This window comes from Anolis carolinensis, unplaced genomic scaffold (genome assembly GCF_035594765.1).
Source record: "Anolis carolinensis isolate JA03-04 unplaced genomic scaffold, rAnoCar3.1.pri scaffold_11, whole genome shotgun sequence".
Classification (NCBI taxonomy): Eukaryota; Metazoa; Chordata; class Lepidosauria; order Squamata; family Dactyloidae; genus Anolis; species Anolis carolinensis.
The window spans coordinates 9,754,287-9,767,657 of NW_026943822.1; positions in this window are offsets into that span (position 1 = coordinate 9,754,287).

Below are 13,371 nucleotides of genomic sequence, written 5' to 3' on the forward strand. Positions count from 1 at the left end.
CTAGGCGTGAAGATCATTGCAGATGCAGACTGCAGCCAGGAAATCAGAAGACGTTTCCTTCTTGGGAGGAGAGCAATGGCCAACCTTGACAAAATAGTGAAGAGCAGAGACATCACACTGGCAACGGAGGTCCGCATAGTCAAAGCAATGGTATTCCCCATAGTAACCTATGGATGCGAGATCTGGACCAAAAGGAAGGCTGAGTGAAGGAAGATAGACGCTTTTGAACACTGGTGCTGGAAGAAAATCCTGAGAGTGCCTTGGACCTTGGCGAGAAGATCCAACCAGTCCATCCTCCAAGAAATAATGTCTGGCTGCTCACTGGAGGGAAGGATATTGGAGGCAAAGTTGAAGTATTTTGGCCACATCATGAGGTCCTCCTGGTCAGTCGTAAGGCTGAACAGAGAATAGGGTTACAGCCTGTGTTGGACGGGGTCACACTCCCCCTGAAGACACAGGTTCGCAGTCTGGGTGTTCTCCTGGACTCATCGCTGAGCCTGGAGCCCCAGGTCTCGGCGGTGGCCAGGGGAGCATTTGTACAACTAAGACTCGTGCGCCAGCTGCGCCCGTTCCTTGGGAGGTCTGACTTGGCCACAGTGGTCCATGCTCTGGTTACATCCCGTTTGGATTACTGCAATGCGCTCTACATGGGGCTGCCTTTGAAGACGGCCCAGAAGCTCCAACTAGTACAACGGGTGGCAGCCAGATTAATAACTGGGGTGGCATACAGGGAGCATACCACCTGCCTGCTAAGCCAGCTCCACTGGCTGCCGATATGCTACCGAGCCCAATTCAAAGTGCTGGTTTTGACCTACAAAGCCCTAAATGGTTCTGGTCCAACTTACCTGTCCGAACGTATCTCCTCCTATGAACCATCAAGAACACTAAGATCGTCTGGAGAGGCCCTAATCTTGCTCCCACCTGCTTCACAGGCGCGGCTGGTGGGAACGAGAGACAGGGCCTTCTCGGTGGTGTCTCCCCGGCTGTGGAACTCCCTCCCTAGTAACATCCGGCAGGCCCTAACTCTCCTGGGTTTCAGGAAGAACGTTAAGACATGGCTTTGTGCGCAAGCATTTAATGAATAAGGAATATATTGACATGGTCTGAATTTAGGTTTATGTGCAGTGGTTCCGTGGAAAAGTGGTTTTAAGTAACTATATGTTTTAGCTGACTAATGTATTTTATGTATTTTATGTGTTGTATTTTATGAATAGTTGTTAATGGTTTTAAATGTGTTGCTGTTTTATTGATCTGTTTGGCATTGAATTTTGCCGGTTGTTGTAAGCCGCCCTGAGTCCCCTCGGGTGAGAAGGGCGGGGTAGAAATGTTGTAAATAAATAAATAAATAAATAAGGAGACAGGAAAGCTTGGAAAAGATCATGATGCTGGGGAAAATGGAAGGAAAAAGGAAGAGAGGCTGACCAAGGGTAAGATGGATAGACGGTATCCTTGAAGTGACTGGCTTGACCTTGAAGGAGCTGAGGGCGGTGACGGCTGACAGGGAGCTCTGGCGTGGACTGGTCCATGAGGTCACGAAGAGTTGGAGACGACTAAACGACTGAGCAGCAGCAGCAGCAGTTTTCAACTATGGTGGTGATAAAGAAAATTAGAATTGACACACACACAAGGTCAACATCTGCAAATTCCTTTCTAAGGACTTCATCAAATGGGGATGCTTTGTCATGGCAACACTTTCATGGGGGAAGCATCGCCGAAGCAGCCCAGATCCGGCTTCTATGTTTGGAAGGAAGCTTCCTAGGATGCTTCCACCCCGGTTGCAAGTGGGGTCTCCTCCAGAAGTGCAGAACCATTGTGTGATGGGCAGCATGCTCATCTGTCACTGGACTGGTAGGGAAGTGTCACTTAGAACACTAAAAAAAACCCTTTGTGATGAAGTGGTAAGAAGACAATTGATGAGTGTTTAGGGAAATTTTTGACATTTCATTCTTCCTGTGTAGCACAAGGTGGAGGGATGGGTTCCTCCACAACTATCCTAAAACACTTTTTTCCCAGATTTGAATCCAGTATATGATACCGTGTTTTCCCGAAAATAAGACAGTGTCTTATATTATTTTTTGCTCCCAAAGATGCGCTAGGTCTTATTTTCAGGGGAGGTCTTATTTTTCCATGAAGAAGAATTCACATTTATTGTTGAACAAAAAATGAACATTTATTATATACTGTATAGTAGTTTTCATCACAAACCAACATAACCAAACCAGACAAATTGTGACTCCTGTCAATAATTTCTTATTATTACCATTATTTTCATGTACAGCTGGTATGTATATTTACCAATCCTGCATGCTGTGGTGTTTTGTTTGGCGGGCGCCGAGCATGCTTCCAAACAAAAACTTTGCTAGGTCTTACTTTTGGGGGAGGCCTTATATTTAGCAATTCAGCAAAACCTCTACTAGGTCTTATTTTTTTGGGGATGTCTTATTTTCGGGGAAACAGGGTAGAAGGGGGTTGGATTGGATGACCCTAGTGGTCTCTTTGAACTCTGTGATTCTGATTCTTCACCTAACGATCAACTCCGCATATTGATTTATGCGAGTCTAATAAAGCACAGGGTACCCACTTTTCCCAAGCTAGTCTTCTTTCATGCAAATTCCAATGAGTGCCATTGAACTAAAAATAAAGTGTCTGCCTGTAAAACTAGAGACATCAACCAGAAATAGTAATTGAGCAAGCTTTTTTCTTCTTTCCGGAGAACGTGCATGGGAAAAAATAATAAATGGGACATAGACCATTAGGCAGGAACAAATTTCCTTCCCATTTTTTATCTTTATTTAATTGAATCTTTAATTAGTATAAATATGAATTTAGTTTTGGCTGATTCTGTTCAGTACATTTAGCAAACCGACTTGGGTCTGGGGCTGCGTCCCGAGAGCTGCTTATGCAGACCTAGACTGCCTCCGCTGTCCTTCCCGTCCCCTTTGGAGTGCTAATAGAAGGGAGCAGGTCATCTCGCATTAGCAAAGAAGTAACTTAGCATTTGCACGGAGCTGAATCTTGCCAGACCATGCACATATTGGAGCCGGTAGACAGCGGCTCCTTTCACGTTGATGAATGGCTTTTTTCAAGTGTTCTGCTCCCTAGTTATGAGAAGAGTGACCCGGTCAGGAGACGACTTTATGAAGCTATAAAAAATGTATGTCACTTTGGACTCTCTAATGTCATGTAGGGAAAGAGAGAGAGAGAGAAAGGGAGAAAAAGAGAAAAGAAAGAGCTGAGAAGAGAAGGGCAAGGTCATGATATTATAGGCATGTACCATTTCCCAGTACTTATGCAAAATGTAGTGCTTTAGACAAGGATCCCAAATCAAGACAAAGGTTGAGAATGAGAATATATATTCCATGGTGGAAACAACCATTGGATAAAGTCCATGTGATAAAATCACAATAATGTATTTATTTGGCATATGTTGTCTAATATTGAAGTGGTTCAAATGTTGGACTAGGTCAATGAGAGACCAGGGTTTGAATCTTGGTGACCCTGGGAAAGCCACACTTTGAGCATTTAGAGAAGCACTCTTAGCTTTGCTGACCATCTGGACACTAATGGGAGATACTCCCATGCTGCTCTAAAGCAGAATAAAAAGGTAAAGGTAAAGGTTTCCCCTGACTTTAACTCTGGGGGTTGTTGCTCATCTCCATTTCTAAACTGATGAGTTATCTGTAGACACCTCCAAGGTCATGTGGCCATTGGCATGACTGCATGGAGCACTGTTACCTTCCCGATGGAGCGGTACCTATTGATCTACTCACATTGGCATGTTTTCAAACTGCTAGGTTGGCAGAAGCTGGAGCAACAGCGGGCGCTCACTCCGCTCCTGGGATTTGAACCTGGGACCTTTCGGTCTGCAAGTTCAGCAGCTCAGTGCTTTAACACACTTTGCCACCGGGGCTCCCTAAAGCAGAATACTCCAGATTATTTCAGTAAGTGTATTTGCAGCCTTTGATGGGTTTCATTCATCTTCCGGGTGAAGATTAGTGGAAGAAAATGACTTCTACTTCTCCCTACCAGAAGGAACACTAGATTCAAACAGTGCACCTGGAACCTTACTCAGGTGTCACCTAGGGATATTTAAACCCCTTCCCCCTTTTGGTTGAATGGCCACTGGAATTCTCATTGCAACTCAGTTCTCTTTCTCTCTGTATGAGATTGTTTCTTTTCTTTTTTGAATTAGGGCAACCCCAAGGCAAGCCTTTCATGGGATTTTCTTGACAAGGGTTGTTCCAAAGGGGTTTGTCATTGTTTATTCTATATTACTATAGGTCAGTGGTTCCCAAACTTATTTGGCCTACCGCCCCCTTTCTAGAAAAAATATGACTCAGCGTCCCCTGGAAAGGGGGGCGTGGTTTAGAGGGGTGGGCGTGGCTCCTGCTCAAGAGGGCGGGGCTGAGCGTCTCCCCTAGTCCAAGATGCAGGGCTGGGAGGGGGAGGTGGGCAGAGCCACAAATGGGCAGCCAGGACTGGGATGGGCAGAGTTACGAGCTCTGAGGCAGGGCTGAGCTTCTATCCCTGTCCTGCGGTGCCTGCCAGGACACAGTGGGTGGGGCTAGAGGAGGGGGCAGGGCCTCTTCCCAAGTGCCTGATGGGGCTGAACCTCTATATCCTGCCCCCGTGTTCTAACAAGCACCTCAGGGGAGGAATACAGAGGCTCAGTGCTCTTGGGAAGAGGCCCCGCTCCTAGCCCCGCCCTTTAGTCCTAAAAGGCCTCTCAGGGCTCAGCCCTGTCTCGTGCTCTTGGGAAGAGGCTCTGCTTCCTTCCCTAGCTCCGCCCTGTGTCCCAACAAGAGCCTCAGGAGAGGTATAGATTTTCAGCCCTGTCTCGGGCTCTTGGGAAGAAGCCACGCCCACTCCTCTAGCTCCTCCCACTGTGTCCTACAGGCACCTCAGGTGCTCAGCTCTGTCTCAGGCTCTTGGGAAGAAGCCACGCCCCTCCCCTGGCCCCGCCCCATGTCCTAATAGGTGCCATCACTGCCCCCCTGGATCACTGCAGCGCCCACCAGGGGGCGGTAGTGCCCACTTTGGGAATCACTGCTATAGGTGATCCCTCGTGGCCAAATCTGGTTGCCTTCCAAGGACAGAGTCTAGGCGGTGGGTTTGTAAGTGACTATAGGGACACCTGTTCTGGATCCTCATGGTCCATCACAATGAGGACAATAAGAAACATTTCCATATGGAAGGCAGTCCCAACAAGGGTTTGCTTGATGCACTTTTCTCTGGGCACATTTCTCCCTTTACCTATGCCAGAGAATTCAAAAGGCCCTGCCCTAAATTACATTGCCCAGAAAATTCAAGGTGATGGCTCTTGTAGTCTTTTTAAATGTTGTTTATAAAAACTTTGAAAAATTCCCAAAAATTCATAGATAAGTGAAAAATTCTGAAATTTGATGGGCTAACAATGATAAATGTGTTCTACCATTGTAGCAAGTTTCACCTCTATAGCTGTAAAAATGACAGAGAAAAAAGCCCTGAAGTTTCCCCCCTTGTGCAATTATTATAACCAAAAAGTAATGACATTTAGTTATTCTCATTATATTAATAAAAGTTTTTACTAAAGATACTTTAGAGACACTTTAGAAATGAAACACTGGCACTCCCTAATTTTGTAATGCCTTTTGAAACATTTTTAATTGATCGCACAACTAGTGGATACAGAGGGATGACTGCTGAAGTTCAAACAAGATCCTTCCATAGAGGAAGAACTCATCTTCAGTGAAATGTTCTGCATGGAATGTGAACATTAATCAAATTCTCTGGAGGATATAAATTCTGAGAAAAACAGAGTCATGGCTACCTTCACCTGATGGATGGTTGATGGATACCTGTTGGAAGCCCAGGTGGGTGGTAGGTTACAGATGGAGTTTGCCTCCCCACCCATTTTGGGAGCCACGGGATCTTCATCCATGGGTGAGCGCTCACTTTTAAAAGCATGCACTTAACAGAGAAAGGAAAGAATTAGAGATGTAATCCACTCAAGGTGGGCCTGACTTTTACTATGCAGAACAGCTTGAGAGAGAGGCACTACAAAAAGGGAAAGTAGTTTTGAAAGCGGCCTTTCATCTATTATTTTATAAAGCATTGCAAAGGAATCAAAAAGTAAAAAGGTTGCCAGGTATGCTTGGCCCCATGTCTTTGGTTGAATACTCTGGAGTTTAAAGATACTGCCATGTAGATTTTTCTTCTTCTTTTTTTAGAGAGAGGGAAAGGAAACCAAAGACAGTCCTCTCTAGATCCATAATTTAGCATTCATTGAATTTTTCCCCCATTTCCTTCCCGGCTTTGATATGTATATTTTGGCACATTGGTCGCTTTCTTCCACCACCACTTAGAAATGTAGCACGTTTTTGTAACTGATGTTAAAATGTTAATTTGCACAAGGTAAGTGGCCTAGAGGAATAAGGTCGAAGGCCTCCTCTTTATTAGGGTTTCAATTAGTTATGTTTGAGATGGGGAATGCCCAGGTTTTTGGTCCAGATGACAGCTGAAAAGGAGGAGAAAGACAGCTGCAAAGTTTCCTTTCCTTTTTTCCCCATGGCGATATTCCCAGGTTTCCATTTCTCCTGGGCAGAGTTGCCAGTTGCATTATTTCCCAACATATTCCCAATACAATTTTGCCATAGTGAGCTTGGAGCAAATCCAACTGAACACAGTGGGAGGCTTTTTCTGAATTCACATACCGTCTGACTTGAAATGTTCTGCACACATTTTGGGGTATTCAAGGCTCATTCTAACATTAAACGATTTTACGCAACATTTTTGGGTGTCGTGAAGGGACAGCGAATGATTATTCATTCATGTGTTAATGTATCGATAGATAACTTATATGGTGGACTCCATTGAGTGTTGGACTAGGACATTGGGAAATCAGTGTCTGAATTTCTGCTCAGTGTTGAAAATCCATTTGTTGGACATCAGAACATCTCATGTACAGTACAAGATCTCTATGGATAATAGCAGACTTTGTATTTTGACTCTACTTGAACTGGAAGTATAACATACAATAGCACCGGAGGTCTTAGAGTGGTCCTCAAACACTTCTGGGATGGGGACATATTCTTTAGAGTGTGGGCAAGTTGAACCATGGGTTTTGAGTTTTTACATAAGGAGGCCATACTGTGCTTTTTGTTGCTCTAAATCCATTGGCCACCATGGGACAAGTGACAGAGGGTTGTTCCATCCTATTCTTGAGAGCTGAGAGTGAGGGCCTGCTTAGATTATGTAGTATCCATGAATGACTGTAGGGATATCTAGATATTTAATATAAAGTAGAATTAATGAAGTTTGACCCCACTTTAACGATCATGACTCAATGCTATGGAATAATGAGAAGTTCTAATTCTAGTAGTAGCCTTCTCTGTCAAAGAGTGCTGGTGCCTCCCCAAGATCCAGGATTGTGAACATTCAGCAATGGCAGCGAAAACGTGTCAAAATCCATTAATTCTACAGTGTAGATCAGTGGTTCTCAACCTTCCTAATGCCGTGATCCCTATGTTGTGGTGACCCCCAACAATAAAATTATTTTCGTTGCTACTTCATAACTGTAATTTTGCAACTGTTATGAATCGTAATGTAAATATCTGATATGCAGGATGTGTTACGAGTCAGACACCAGCCAATATAAAAAACTCAGTTTATTGCAAAACAACACAAAAGAGCCTAGAAAGTAACCAAAAAGGGCTCAAAACACTTTATCTTCAGTGTGAAATAACAATGTCCAAAAAGAACTCAAAAAACCTCAGCTTGGGATATAATCCGGATTATCCTGGAAAATAATCTGGATTAAAACAAACTATGCCGAAACTGCTGGAAACTCGCTCTACCTAGTCATTGGAGCTTGGCAAACCCAGGAAAGCAACCAGCAACAACCCGCAGCGACCAGCGGCCACACCGTGCCCCAAAACGTCCTTGAAGCCAATCCGCGTCGTAAAGAAGAAGTCACAGCCGCCACGTCCAGTCCGCGTCGTTAGGGAGAAGTCACAGGCATCGAGTTCCAGTCCGTGTCGTTAGGAGGAAGTCCCAATCACTGAATTCCAGTCCAAGGTTAATCACAAAGAGCCAAAGCGACGGAGGCAAGCTGGCAGCTAATGCATAAAACCAACACAGGACAATCCAGTGCAAACCCACACAATGCCAGCCACTAAAAAACTTATGTCCCAAAGCAGTCTTCCAAACACGTCTTCTGAAATAGAGATCCTGAAAGCGCCCAACAAACACCTTGCCAATTGCAAGGTTACATTAGCAACAAACTTACTTTTATTTACAAGTCCTCCTCTGAGCTTGCGCCAGCTAACACCCTAACTACAAGCTGCAAATCCTCATTGGAGCTGGAGTCGGCCAACGCCCCACCAACCCCTCCTCCAGCTGCTGCCCTTCTACGATCTCTCCAGCCAGTCCACCTTCTATCCAAATTAATATAACACAGAAATCTATATATAGTGTAGAGAAAGGTTGTCCTATTACACACAGTATATAATAGAAATAGCATATTCTATTATATACTGTGTGTAATAGGACAACCTTTCTCTACACCTTCTATCCAAACCCATAACTCCCTGAGATCCAGATGTATCTTCGCTGTGCCATCCCTCAAATGTATCACTGCTTGTGGGTTCCTAAAAAACATCCCAGATCTCTTGAACCCTAGTCCAATCCATCACTTCACTCCCACAGTCTGATATCCCATCCTCCTTACTCCCAGTCCCATAATCCCCTTCAAAACCCTCAAAAGATTCATCATCAGTGGGTTCCATAAGTATTTCCCAGATTCTCTTCCTTTGTTGCTCCTCATCAGAGTCTTGCTCACGAGCAGTCTTCCTGCCTCTTCTAACACAACTAGTAGTATCTCTACTCGAAGGCTCCATCACAACAGGATGTGTTTCCATTCACTGGACCAAATTTGGCACAAATACCAGCTATGCACAAAATTAAAGTGGGGATTTTTTGTGGGGAGAGAATGATTTTGTCATTTAGGAGTTGTAGTTGCTGGGATTTGTAGTTCACCTATAATCAGAGAGCATTCTGAACTCCACCAATGATGGAGCTGAACTAAACTTGAACTCCCACACGGAACTCCCATGGCCAACAGAAAAAACTGGAAGAGTTTAATGGGCATTGACCTTGAGTTTTGGAGTCGTAGTTCACCTACATCCAGAAAGCACTGTAGACTCAAACAATGATGGATTTGGACCAAACTTGGTACGAATACTCAATATGCCCAAATGTGAACACTGGTGTTGTTTGGGGAAAATAGACCTTGACATTTGGGAGTTGTAGTTGCTGGGATTTATAGTTCACCTATAATCAAAGAGCCCCTTGAACTCCACCAATGATAGAATTGGGCCAAATTTCCCAAACAGAAGCCTTATGACCAACAAAAAATACTGGTCTTTGGCGACCCCTCTGACATCCCCCTTGCAACCCCGCCGGCGTCCTGACCCCCAGTTGAGAAACACTGATGTACTGTAGATACACCCTCAGCAAGATTCCAGCTTGTTTTAACTTGCAAGAGCCACAAAAGGTACACAATAAATTAATTTTCTTTTTTTTCTTTTGGAGAGGGGATAAATTGCAATATATCTCTAATATATGCATGTGTCTTCAAATTACCAGTCAAACCTCTGAATTTTTACAGGCTTTTCATAGGGCCCAAATGAGTTGGTTTAGAAGTAAGTGGGCACTAATCAACTCACGCGGTCCATTCACCATAATATGGCCTTGTTCTGAATTTAAAAAATGTTATAGGATGCTATGGAGCTTTCCTAAAGATATATTATTATGCAAAATTGAACAAAAATCCCAAACACTTCTGGTTTTAATAGGGGATAAGCAACCTTTGTAGACCACATTGGGTATCTCAAGTGACTTGAAACAGCACAATATAAATAAAACAAATAATCTTTATGATTAAACTACAATTTTTCATTTTTTTCTATATATCGTATATACTCGAGTATAAGCCCAGTTTTTCAGCCCCTTTTAAGAACAGAAAAAACCTCCCTTGGCTTATACTCGGGTGAAAGTCCTGGTTGGCTTATATTCGGGTCAGCTTATCCTCGAGTATATATATCGGGTCAGCTTATCCTCGAGTATATATGGTACATTTATTATTTTCTTCTATTATTATTGGCATTATTGGCATTGTTACATTTATTATTTTCCTCTACATATTATTATTATTATTATTATTACATTTATCATTATTATTATTATTGCTACTATTACATTTATTTTAATCTATTTTTATTATTATTTCATTCTGATATTATTATTGTTATTGCATTTATTATTTTACTCTATTATTGTTATTACATTTATTAATTTACTTTATTATTATTATTATTATTATTATTATTATTATTAGGATACATAAACACATTTACATTGAAGAAGTTGAGAATTATTTTACTCTATTATTGTTATTACATTTATTAATTTACTATATTATTACATTTATTATTTTACTCTATTATTATTATTATTATTAGTATTATTATTATTTTATGACACAGCAAACAAGATAGATATGCTGGATTTCGTATCACAAAATCACAAGTCAAACACTTCCCAAGTGTCTAGGACTGTGTGATGTATTTTTGGATGAATTTACTCTATTATTATTATTATTATTATTATGATGATGATGATGATGATGATTATTATTATTATTATTATTATTATTATTATTATTATTATTATTAAAAGGATACATAAACACATTTACATTGAAGAAGTTGAGAATAATTGATTTAATCAGAGTTGGACAGTTATCTATTATGTAAATATTCAAAAATGTAATTTTATTATTATCTATTTTTACTTTTGAGATTTATCGCTCTCGGCTTATACTTGAGTATATAAGATAGTTCTGCAAATTTGTAGCAATGTACACTTTAACCTATTGATGAAAAGATTGCTTCCCCCTCAAAAAAATTTTCCAGCATGTCTATGGCTTGACATCTCCCCATTCTCCCTCACATAAGCTCAGTAGCACATAATATATATATATTTTGGTAAGCTCCATTTTTCCCTCTCTGCTTAAGAATTTATTAACAATTTACATAATTGCTTAAGTAATCTACATAATTGACAGAAAGTTTAATTTGACCCTAGTTCAAATGCAACACTTATGGTTTTAAATTGAAACGGGTATAATTCATTTATGAGAGTAATTAAGCCATAGTGTCTAACAAATACAATGTATGCTGCCTAAGGCCTCCAAGGCCAGAACATGCCATTAGAATGTTTTATTTAAATATGTCAGATCGGTTCATCTGCATAGCTGCCTGCATTAAAATAGATCAAATGTCTAACTTGACCTTTAATTTGCCCCTCTGAAGGAGAAAAAGGCACAGGGAAAAAGGAAGGAATTATATCTGTACTCTGCATTAACTAGTGGGCACACACTCAGACAAACACAGGTGGCTTTGCGGAGGTATATTGATAAGGAATAAGATAATGCAAGAGATTATTGTCTAAATTATTGCTTCTTAAACTGTGTCCCCTTAAGTCAATGTTGGGGTCATAAAAAAATTGCTTCTCTCGCCACCTAGTGACTGTTTTAGGAATTTACATAAATTTGTTGGTTAGTGTTTACAGTGGACTCTGCATTTCAGCTGTACTTCATAAATTGGAAAACAGCCTTCCAAATGCTGATTTATTATCACTTAAAATTTGATTTGTATTTAACTGACTTATATACAACCGAGCCAATATTGACTTCGTTTTGGTTTGTTTCTCCATAGTGCTAATGGGTTAGGTAAAAAATTCTCAGACACAAAAGGGGCATAAGTTGAAAAACCTTAAGAAGTCCTGGTCTTATTATATAATCAATGGGGGTGTGCAATTTTTTTTGTTATTCATTGTAAGTCGGACCAATTTCATTAAATTTGTACTTATAATGCAATATCCTACACGTGGGTGTGACCCACACCAAAAACTCGATACTTACCCAATACTTTTTCATTTGCATTTTGTAAATTTTGGAAGCCTCCCAAAGTCAGGTTCATGTTCAGTGCAAGGAAGGAAAGCAAAGCCAAAAGGTCTGCCTTTCCTCTTTATAATTATTCCCAAGCATTCCCAAGCGTTTAGGACTGTGTGATATATTTTTGGATGATGTGCGCAGATCCCTGTTAGGTGGTCTTTTGGAGTTGACAGATCGTAACTTTGTTAATGTTTATTGTATTCAAATGCCGGTTGAAATCTTTTGACATGGCACCTAGTGCAACAATTACCACTGGGACCACATGTACTGGTTTATGTCCCCCATGGGTGCCACCTTGTCATGGTGAAGGGCTTAACTGCTCCAAGGATGCTGAGAGCTATGCTAGTGGTAATGTAACTACCAGCAGGTCCAACCAAGCCAGAGAGGTCTCAGCTGAGGAGTGGAACTAAGAGCACCTAACCCATTAGCACTATGGAGAAACAAACCAAAACGAAGTCAATATTGGCTCGGTCGTCGCCCAGGATAAAATGAACCATGGTGGATGATGCCGATTCTGGACATCCATCAACAAGTGGGCTAAAGAATCAAAATACAAATGAACAGTCACAGAAGGGGCCGAAATATACAATGCCAGAAAACCGCACTATTATTATTATTATTATTATTATTATTATTATTATTATTATTATTAATGCCCAGAAATGGAAAGGGATTGCAACGTGCTTTTATCTTCCCATAAACTGTGTATCAGAATATTTGAGCAGGGCTAAAGTAAAATAAGCCACTGAGTCTTCTTTAGGAAAGTGGGATAATGATGATGATCATGATGATCATGATAATAGCCACATAATACTCCCATATAATTGTTTTGTGCCCTGAAACATAGCGAATGACCAAACAACTTGTTGACAAAGCAAAAGAGCAATGAAGAGGTCACACAGTTCATACCCATGAGATGGAATGCTGGAAAGGCTTTGGAGTCATTCCGAATGTGCCCTGGCCTAAGTATAAATGGATTAAGAATATCAAGCTAAGTATCATATAAGCAGGCAACTACATTGTGGTTTTAAGGAAAGGTCACATTTAAATGTCAGAGTGGGCTCATGTTTCTGGTACTGTTGTGTTCGGGAGGGGAATTATCAAATCTTGGGGGATACAAAAAGAACAAGGCTTTTACTAGCATTCAATTACACCTGGGTGGAGATCTTTCACTCCAGTTAACTGTGGCTAAAATGCCTGTATTTGACATTTATGATGTGTACAGTCTAAGAGAGAGAGGCAGGATGGAGTGGAAGGGGAACAAATAAAGATGATTCCTTTGACCACACAGTTTCAATTTAGAAAACCTTTGTATGCATTAATTACTCCATGTCGTTATCTACATGAAATTTTAAAATAAAATATTATAATAATGG